Here is an 11,434-nt window from a genome sequence, read left to right on the forward strand (position 1 = left end):
TGTCACGAGTTAAAATCTGTGAAAATTAAAGATTTTTTTTCCCACAAATTAAGATCATCAGAAAAAGTTTCCACAATATATTTTTTTATGATAACATATGCAATCATTAGTGACGGAATTGGTTGGTAACAAAAAATTTGCAGTTCTTGCGAATACTATTTGGTAGCAATAATTACGTTTTGCCACTAAATTCACTTCGTCAGAAAATTCTCGCCACAAATAATTATATTGGATGATTTCTATTTGTCACGAGTTAAAATCTATGAAAATTAAATATTTTTTTCCCACAAATTAAGATCATCAGAAAAGGTTCCACAATATATTTTATTACGATGACATATTCATTCCCACAAATAATTACATTTTGCCATCAAATTCACGTCGTCAGAAAATGTTTGAAAATAATTTAAATAGGGTATTTTTAGTGTTGTTGAACCAAGCCTGATTTTTAAGTAAGCCTCTTTGTATTTTTTGAACAGCCAAAAATAATATATAGTTATAAAAACTCATTTTATTTAAATGATTTCATCTATTAAGAATATTATGTGATATGTATTATTTTAATTTATGTTAAAAACTCTATTTAATTAGATGGTTTTATTCTTTTAAAAATATTTAACAAATTTTCATAATTTATTTAATGATTAAAGAATAGTATTTCTATAATTAAAGTTAAGTTTAGATTTATGATATAATTTTTCTATCTTAATTCTTATCATTTTACTTAATTTATTTCAATGTTTAAATCTTCACCGTCAGATCAATACGAAGACCCAAGATAAATGGCGTAAATTAAAACCTGACTCTTCTCTTTTTCCCCCTCACTTCTCTTTTCCCTCCCCTTTGCAGCCGACGGAACCCTCCCATCTTCCCTCTCTTCTCCTTCAACCATAGCCCAGCAACCGACCACCATTGTAGCGCCGCGCCACCACCACTGTAACACTCCGTATTTTAGTGTATTTTTAATTGAAGGATTATTTTTATTAAATTAAATATTAGTTCTCTTGTTTTAAGTTTATCGGATTTTTAGTTAGTTTATTTTTATGATTTTTAATTTGCGAAAATTATTTTGATATGCTTTCTTAATATTAATTATTGTTATGCATTTAAATTGCTCTTTATTTTAAGTTAGTTTATTGTTGGGTTTTATTTATTTTATTGTATACTACTTTGTTTTTTTATTTTATTGTATGTTATTTTATTTTATTTGTTTTATTTTATGGTAGGTTATTTTATTTGTGTTAATTATTTTATTGTGTACTACTTCATTTGTTTTATTCATTTTGTTGTATGTAATTTATTTATGGAATTTTATTTTATTTTGCTTTGTTTTGTTTTGTTTTATTTTGTTTGTTTTGTTCGGAGTTGAAAAATGGGTTAAGGGTTGTGCTATGGCAGGAAGATAGTACGACTGTGAATGCCATTGTTAGGCTTGAACATTTAGTGTAGTAGGCTTGAACTCTTGGCGATTGGCTTGTCTTTAATATCGAGGCTCGAACGACATGGTCTGGGTGAACTCTATGGAGTAGGAACTCAAGTCGCAACTGAGGAGGGGAATAACTTTAAATCGCTTAGGATAATTGAGGTCTTAAGTTCCGTAGAATTTATGTAATGTGTCTATGGGGTAGGAGGTTGTAAGGTCAACGAACTTCAAGGTTAGATTTATGAGAAGTTCATTTAAGGTTTGTGGCCCTATAGTTTTTAGGAAATAAGTTTATTGGATTTAAGGTGGTAGGTTCAACAAGCATTTGAAGGATTACTTAGATTAGAAGTTTTCGATCTTGCCGACTTTGATAAGTAGTTTGATAACATTTGGGACTTTAGAATTTACAAGCTTTATAAGGTGAATGTTTTAGATTTAAGGTCATCGATCTTGAGGATTTCGGGATATGATTCTTATCTGGTTTATGGTTTTAGAATTGCAGAGTTGAAGGGCTGAATTATAATAAGATTTGAGTTCTTAGTTTTGTAGACTTGGTATGTTAGCTTGATCTATTCTAGCGATTGATTAGTCGGTAACCATTAAAATAGGATCAATCAGAGTTGAGTTACTGATATGAGAATTTTTCAGGAGAGAATTTCTTTGGAGATGGAAGGTAATGATCTAGTTCGTGTATTTTCTAAAGATTGAAGATGTTGATCTAGTTCAAAAAATGATTGTTTTTAGCTCGAGGTTACAGTGACAGGTTAAGGATTTAATCCATATCAATTTTAAGGATAATAGATGGTACGGATTTAGGAAATGATTCTTGTTTCTTTCGAGGATATAGGTCCAGATGATGGAAATGGTAGTGATGGATCACTTGCAAGTTCGAAGGATTATTGGTTTTGGCTAAGGGTGCATGAGATTGATGCGTAGTAGTGGTGAGTGTGTAAGCATTTCAGAGAGTACAAGTCTTAGTCTCATTTTTCTTGGCTTGGAAGAAGTGGCTTTGGTAGGTGTTGAAGATGAGTAAATACAATAGTATTAAATTCAAGAGACCTTGGGTTTGAGTTTTTGATGAGTTGATCGAACTGTATAGTCGAAGCGGGTTACTCAATGGAATGATGGTACATGTTCATGTGTATTTTATGAAAACTGGATTTTCATGTGAGAAATGGATTTTAGGAGCGTGTGTATCACGACCCCAAGCCGAGATGGGGCATTGAACATGGGAATCGTGACGTCGAGATGATGACAACACGGTCACGCATCCCAACAAAATGTGCTCAAGTGTGTGCAACATGCAAAAGTGCACAACAAAAGTCGCAGCGGATAAATATAAATAAGTCAACTAAGTACCAAAATTTTTAATACAAACTAACATAAGTAAAATGATTAAAAGAGTTATACAGTCATCTCAAATAAAATATAATACAAGTCTCAAACCAAATACGAGTGATCCCAATCACTCCTCAGGCAGAGCCTAATCCTCAAGCTCACCCTCATCCTCCTCTGCATCAAAATCTGCATTACCATAGAACGGTACCATAGGTAAGTATAAATCAAATAACCACAAGATAAAAATACATTCATGCCACCAACAATAATGCATGTATATGATGAAATATGCGTCAAATCCAAAATATCATTTTCTCCGAAAATGGATATTTTCTAACACGCCAAAATCTTATTTTAGCCTAAAAATAATAATCTGTCACTTTCCCAAAAAATGACCCAAATCAATAAAACATCATTTTTCCAGAAAATGAATCACATAAAAAATCATTTTACTCAACACACGCTATTTTCTTAGAAAATAACCCATCAATCTATTTTACCATATTCACCATGATCTCCCCTAGGGACCATCCGCACGTCCTGGCTTCGTAGCAATGCCCAGTTCCACACCTAGTACGTTCATGGCGAAGCATCCTCTAGCCCCCACCAGCAGAGGGGCCACGGAGTCGGCACGAGACCATCCCGTCCGATACAACCCAGAGGATGTCACTCAGTATATTCCGCTCCCGAGTGACCAGAGGAGCTCTACCGAGATAATGCCCCATCTTGGCTTGGGGTCATGATACACGCACCCAAAAATCCTTTAACACATGAAAACTCAGTTTTCAATAAATACATGAACATGAATGCAATTACACGAAAACCCAGTTTCATTTACAAACATGATCATGCGTGCAAATATGCCATGTACATGAAACGATGCCTTAACCAACAACCAACAAGTCACAACACAAACCAAACACATAAACAACTTTGTCCTCCAATCCATCCGACCCCCGTACTCCTCGAGCTCAGTCCAGCATAACCAACCAGAACACAGTAAAAAGAGTTAGTGCAAAAATATATTTAAATCACGATAGTTCTTTGAAAAAATACTTACAACACTAGATAATAATTTCTGAAGGATCACGGAGGTGCAAGAAGTGGCGGCTCAGCAACGTAACAGTGCAAAATACACTGTCGCCGTGGGTCTCAAAAACCCACTTTTGAATGGGAACAAACCAAGACCCGAAATTGATAGGGTAGGGCTTAGGGATGTCGGTGAAGCTAGTGGTGGTGGTAGTTGGCCGTGGGTGGCGGCGTAGAGGGCGGTCGAAGACCACAAAGCCCAAAACGAAGATGGAGATAGATGGACTTCACCGGCGGTAGATCGGGGCTAAGGATGGGTGCATTGGGTTGCTAGGAGGTCGAGGATGAAGTCGTGAAGAAATGGTGGCCGGAGGTGGCGCGATGGCGGCGCTGGAGCGAAGAGAAGGCCGCGACTTTGCGTTGGGCGTGGGGACAAATGGCGGCGCGAGGGAGGCTGAGAATGGAGGGGTGTGATCGCCGGCCGGAGGGGAAGAGGTTGGGAGGGGCGGTGAGGCACACGACGGCGTTGCGACGGCAGGCTAGGTGAGGCGAAGCAACGCACGGGGAGGGAGAGAGGAGAGGGGAGAGATTTCAATCCTCACATCTTAGGTCACAAAAATGATCCAACGAAAAAGATTTCAAAACAGCATCTCAATTAAAATAATTTAAACGTAATGAAAAAATGAAAAAAAAATAATTAAATCCCACAATAAATTAATTTAAAATAAAGGACAATTTAAATGCATAACAATAATTAATATTAAGGAAATATATCAAATTTAATTTTCACAATTTAAAGATCATAAAAATAAACCATTTAAAAATCTGACAATTTTAAAACAAGAGAATAAATTTTTGAATTAATAAAAATAATCCTTAAATAAAAATACACTAAAATATGGGGTGTTATATGCATTATCTCGGTGGAGCTCTTCTGGTCACTCGGGAGCAAAATATACTAAGTGACATCCCCTGGGTTGTCTCTGGGCGACAACGGGATTGGACGGGATAGTAACGCTCTCGTGCCGACTCCGTGGCCTCTCTCTATTGCTTAGCCTTAACTTGACGGCATGTGTCACATTTCTCAATAAACATGGCAATATCCATCATACTCGCATTAGCCTCCCAGTGGCACATCACGCCCAGTATTCCTAGGGTGACTATGTTATCCAAAATCCCATTTTCCACAAGAACCTTAATACAAAATCCAGTAAATTCCAATGATTAATAACTCCATACAATAATTTGTGCTAACCTCAATCGACTCCTATGCTATAACTTCTAAACTTTCATTGTATTCTACCTTTGGTAATCTAATGGACACTTCCAAGGCTAACCATCAATAACATAATTGGTCCAATTGAGTAATTAATCTCCAACTACAAGTATCGTCTCAAAAATTCAAGTTACCACTAATTCCTCAAAATCAGCACAAAATTTGAACTCCTAATTACAACCAAAATATTACGCTCCTACTTCGCACTCTGATAATTCGCCACATGCATAAAATTTGTCCTTATAAAAGAAAAACACCATCGAGTATAAGGTGGCTCCATACCTACTAACCATAAAACTCTTACCACATTTTGGTAGAAAATACTCTCTTTTCCAAAACTATGAGTTATCACTCATATTCCTCAATTAACTCCCGCTGCCTTGATCGAAATCAATATTCTACAAATACATCCATTATCATAGACAAAAAACCAATATCAATTAACCTCAACATCCCAAATTGAAAAAAAGTAACACCACCCCAAAATACACTTGTTTCATCTAAGATAAGGAACATACCCTAAAAGGCTCGATTCCAAACCAGCCAACCAATAAGAGCGCCTATAAACTTCTACCCGACAACCTAAACCCAAAAGCTCGTCTCCTTAATTCTGAATATGATCTAATCTAACAGTGACTAAACTCACTACGAACCACCACTGACTTTACGAAAACATTATCAAAACCTTCTTGGTGACTCGCCCACCTACTTCTACTCCTATAAGCTAGTATTAGCACGACTAGTTCCTTCAATAGCAAATCACTACCACCTCAACGGTGAACACCCCTCACCGAACCCAACCTCCCCACGACGCCTCTCTCTCCCTCTCCTCCTCCCCCGAAACGAGCCTTCTTCCCTCTCGGCTTCTCCACGTCGCCGTCATAACCAGCACCCAAGCCACCGTCGTTCATCGTCAATGTCACTGATAGCCCCTTGCAAGCTCCCGTTTATCATCCCCCAACTCCCCCATGATCTCTCCCTTCCCCGTGACTCCCTCGTCTTCATCCGTGGGTATGTTTTCTTCTCTCTATTTTTTTGTCCTCTCTTTGGTGATTTTGAGTTTGTTTTGAAGAGAATATTTGAATGTTTGAGGAGTATTTTTATGGGTTAGATCCTCGTGCCATCAACTTCATCCGTGGGTATTTTTTCTTCTCTCTGTTTTGTTGTTCTCTCTTTGGTGATTTTGAGTTTGTTTTGAAAGAATATTTGAATGTGTGAGGAGTATTTTTATGGGTTAGATCCTCTTGTCGTCATCTTCATCCATGGGTATGTTTTCTTCTCAGTGTTTTTTTGTTCTCTCTTTGGTGATTTTGAGTTTGTTTTGAAGAGAATATTTGAATGTTTGAGGAGTATTTTTATGGGTTAGATCCTCATGCCGCCGTCTACATCCGTGTGTATGTTTTCTTCTTTGTGTTTTTTTGTTCTCTCTTTGGTGATTTTGAGTTTGTTTTGTAGATAATAATTGAATGTTTGAGGAGTATTCGGTTGTGATGGGTTTTAGAGTTTGGATGGAAGTCGAATCTTGGGATTAATTTTGGATCCGGTGGGTTAAGTTTGAAGAGGGAGTGAAACTGTGAAAGTGATGGGTTTTTGTGGGAGAGGTTTGAATGACCAAATACTTAGTCCTGTTTTCTTCAAATAGTCATGTTTTCTTCAAACAGATAGTTTTGTATTATGATGGTTAAATAAAGGTGTAATATTAGGGCACTGAGTTGTAGTATTCTGGTTCTCTTTCACTAACTTCTTCTCTTACACAGTGTTGGACATTGAGTTCACAAGACTCAGATGATTGCTGCAATCCCTGGCACCTTTTTCTGCACATGATATGCTTTGCGATTTACATTGGCTTGCTAACATTATACTTTGACTTGCTTTATGCATTTAGGATAAATAACATCATTCTGAATGCAACCTTTTTGTTGATAGTGTCTCTATTCAATATGGTGCGAAAATATTGTTATTGAGCTGCTTTTATTATGTATTGTCTCTATTGTCAATACTTGGTCAATCCATTTTGGAAACCTTTGCTTTGGAATGTATGCATGGAGAATTTGGTGTTCCTTTCCATGGTTTGTGTTTTTCTCTGTTGAAATACATTATTACTCTTTAGTTTGGGTGGTGCAGAGAATATACTAGGAATTCAATGTAAAGGTTGTCTTCAATTTGGGTGGCAACATCGAAATATCTGTGGAGTTTTATTTGGCATGATTAAATCACATGGAAGACTATGTTATTCATATGTAACTTATATCTTGTAATTTTATATTTTGTAATGTAATGTAAGTTTACAAGTTTCTTGTCCATTGTTCAAGTTTTCATTTTTCATGTCCATTGTTCAAGTTATTTGTATTCCAATATTTTATTTTTTGTAATATATTGTTCACATTCTTTTATGTATTTTAGGTATAAGGTTGTGAGCCTATTATAATGTTTATAATGTTTTACTAGTATTTTTTTTTTATTTCATAAAAGACTATTTTCGGAGATCATAAATCGCCAGAAATAAGTTTTTGGTCGCAAATGTGTATTTCTCACAATTTCCACCAGGGCATATAAGTATTCACAACCCCAGTTAACCATGGTTGGAATATTTTTTGAGACGAAAGTTTGCACTTTTTGCAAGGAAAAGAAACACTTCAAAAGAGTATATTTGACATATATTTCACTCGTACTTTAAGTATTTTAAGTTGCCGCGCATTTCTGAGGAGTTAGCTACTATTTAAAATGGCGGGAAAAATTTATTTTGGACAAAAATATGGACTAATTGCGACAAAATCACCCTTGAGAAAAAGGGGAATTTGTTGTAGTAAATAAGAGTATGCTCTCCTTTAATTTGACTATGGATCATATTTAAGGGCCTTTAGTTTCACTACAACACAATTGGTCTTTAGTGACGGTTGGAAAATTGTGACAGTCCCCAAACCGTCACTAAAAGGCCTTTTCTGTGACGGTTTCTGGAAACCGTCACTAAAGACAGATGAGGTTTTTTTAACGTTCGAACATATTGGAAATTTACATTCGAACGTCAAATTTACGTTCGAACATTCTAGCAACTTACGTGAGAACGTGAAATGTTTTGGCGCCAATGTTTGAACGTTAGTAATTAACGTTTGAACGTTAAATGTTTTGCGCCAACGTTTGACCGTTAATTAATAACGTCCGAATGTTGATTGTAAATTTAAATTAAATGACTCTAATTTAAAAATTATGTGGTTTTTATAGTGCATAATTTATGAACAAGTCTAAAAAATTGACTTGTATATATTTATATATACACAATTTGTAATATATAAATAATTGTGTATATATAAATATATATTTATGTTTATATATATTTGAAGTGCAGCGATTTAGTATTAAAGTTAGAAAATATAACATTAAAGAAGATTGAGAATTGAATGGTGAAAAACCATAGAAATATTAAATAATATTTTTCTTTATAAATAATAAAAGCAAAATACAAAATATGATCGAATTTTTTAAACAACACTCAGATGATAGCGTTGTTCGCGAAATTCGAACTCCGTACCTTCTCAGTCAAGGTATCAACCTTGTCGTTGAGGATACCTACACAATGGGCTATCTCATATACAGATGCCTCTATAGCCGCGAGCGATCGATCGATCTTATGATTGATATGTGCAGTCAGCTGTTAGATCACCGCATCAACCCAAGCAGGTCGTGCATCTCCTGCAGATGTAATCGGCGGCTGCTGACTACTACTCCCCACATGACCTGGCTCAAGCTGTGTCGAAGGAACTAGATCCTCTACAGGGGGTGGCTGACGTCCCCTAGCCTGTCCAATGCTACGTTGATGTGTGGTCATGTCGAGGGGGCTCATCCGATCTTTCACCCGCTCCTCTGGCTGAGTTGGCACTCCTCGTGCAAGTAATAGCCAACTGATCTGGATACCGTATGGGAGATTATCAGTGGAGACGATGCTCGCCTCATAACGGATCCTCTCAAATATGTGAAGTGGCAAATCTATGGGATCTCCACGTGCCACTCGTATCAAAAACTGTGCTTGAAGTCGACTAAATGTGGTTTTATGTGCCACAGGATCCACGTTTGTTGCAACAATAAGGTGCAACATGCGGAAGAAAGGTAGCAGATGGTTCTGGTTAAATGCGTTCTTCCTCTCGATCTGCATGTGGTCCCTCCCGGTGAGGATGTAGAAATCCTCGTCTCGGTCATCATCTCGAGCCTCGAGGCTAGTATCCTCGGCCTCTGATCGGTCTACATCTATGGCTGATGCTGGCTCAAATGGGCGGCCAGTAGATGATGCAGAAGTGGCTACATCCTCACAGGATGTAGCGTGTGCAGATGTCTCAACTCCTCGAAGAATTCCGAGGTGCTCAGCGATGACATCTGGTAAAATCTCAATGGAAACACCGCGTACAGTCATGGTGTGAGAGGATGTGTGCTAAGGCACGGCACACATCCCCATACAGAACTCCTGACCCATTGAGGGGTATACCTTCTCCCTCAATGTGCAAATATTTCCCCAGCCTCTACTGAGGAAAACATCGCTCAGGTTCGTCTGCTCCCAAATGAGTTCATCGAACTCATTAATCAGGACCTCTCGCTCTACCATAACAATACGAGCCCAAATATGAGCAGTGTCCTGAGTGGCTCCTTCCCTCCCTCATTTCCTAATATGCAGAGGATGAGCCATATCCTGAAAATAGAGAAAAAAAAATTATTTACATTGATGCATTTTTTGTGTTAATTTTAAGCTGCTCTGCATTAACGTTCGAACATAGTAAAATATACGTTTGAACGTTAAGATAAAACGTTTGGACGTATTTCCTTTACGTTCGCAAGCAAAACACATATGTGCGAACGTATAACATACACGTTTGAACATAAGCAGTAAATAAATATTGGCTGACGTATGTTCGGACGTTTATGTTATACGTTCAGATGTTTACGTTATACGTTCGAACGTATGTGTTTTACGTGCGAACATAAATATGAACGTCCGAACGTTGAAGCATAAATAAAGTAGAAAAGTAGTACGTTCGGACGTATTTATTAAACGTTTGGACATAAAATTTATGAAAAATAACGTCTGAATGTAAAAAATTAACGTTCGAACGTATAAGCCTTAACGGCTATGTAATTGAAACGTCATATGTTCGAACTTCTTCGTAAAATGTTCAAACGTTACGAGACAAAATGTCTGAGTCGACTCAACCATTATTGAAATCTCGAAAATTAATCTACAACGTTCTAAATGCCGAAATGCCACCGTAGAAATAAAGTATACACTTCAAGAAACATTTCTAAGGTGACTATTTGGCCAATGGCAAGCCGTGGTGGCCGGAAAATGGAGTTCAAAATCCAGCCACCACTTATCATTTTTTAAACAAAACTCAATCCAAATCTCAAATAAAATACATGTTATTTGATTAAAAAATAAATGCCTACCTTTTAGTGACGGTTGTGGCGGAATTTGACGGCAGCGATAACGGTGAAAATGATGTTTTGCCATTCTGCTTCCTCCTTATATATACAAAACGTTCGAACGTAATTCTTAGTACGTTCGAACATTTTTCGATTTATTTTCCAAAATATATATGTTATATATTATAATGTTATATATAGCATTATAATATAATATTATACTATAATATATGTATATACTGTGTATTATATATATAATGTATTATATAGTATATTATATATACTGTATTATATATATAGTACAATATATATATAATATTATATAATATAATATATTATATATATGATCTATTATAAACTAATGAAATCAACATTAGAACCACATGCTCTTATTACTTGTCTAAAACAACATACTTTATTATTACAATCTAGTACCCAAAATTCTAGTGTACAATTTCCTAAATAATTTGATTGGAATCAAATTACTCTCCCTAATGAATGACAATTAGATTAATTGGTTTTTTTGAATTTGTGAGTACTAGTTATATTTCTAAAGTTTAGCAATATGTTTATATATGTTATTGTGATTTTATGCTTACTCTTGAAATAATTGTGATTATTGTTTGTGAATTTTGTGAATAGTTTGTGAGTTTATGGTGTTCATTGATGAATTGATATGTGTATAAATATTGTTGTGAGAATATTGTGAATATGTTGTGATATGGATTTAAAATATTGTGATTATTGTTTTTGAATCTTTATTGAATATGTTTAACAAGAAAATTATAAGTTTATGATCTTAATTTAAGTAAAGATTAAAAACATTTAATATACAGATAATATGAAGTTTAATATTTACCATGGAGTAAGTATATATAATATATTCATACTAATTTCGTTAGAATATGATTATTATTCAAGTTATAAGTATAGTGTAAATTATGTCTTAAAGAAAAAAAAAA

At 35.7% G+C, this 11,434-nt stretch overlaps 1 long non-coding RNA gene across 1 annotated transcript; it reads right to left on the reverse strand.

The window, feature by feature from the left end:
- Positions 1 to 883: 883 nt before the first annotated feature.
- Positions 884 to 5,941, reverse strand: LOC121267923. Its single transcript, XR_005941094.1, has 3 exons — positions 5,842 to 5,941; positions 2,924 to 2,930; positions 884 to 934 (listed from the first exon to the last, which is right to left on the reverse strand). It is a non-coding gene; the product is annotated as an uncharacterized LOC121267923 (long non-coding RNA).
- Between the last annotated feature and the right edge of the window lie 5,493 nt (positions 5,942 to 11,434).

Source organism: Juglans microcarpa x Juglans regia, chromosome 5S (genome assembly GCF_004785595.1).
Source record: "Juglans microcarpa x Juglans regia isolate MS1-56 chromosome 5S, Jm3101_v1.0, whole genome shotgun sequence".
Classification (NCBI taxonomy): Eukaryota; Viridiplantae; Streptophyta; class Magnoliopsida; order Fagales; family Juglandaceae; genus Juglans; species Juglans microcarpa x Juglans regia.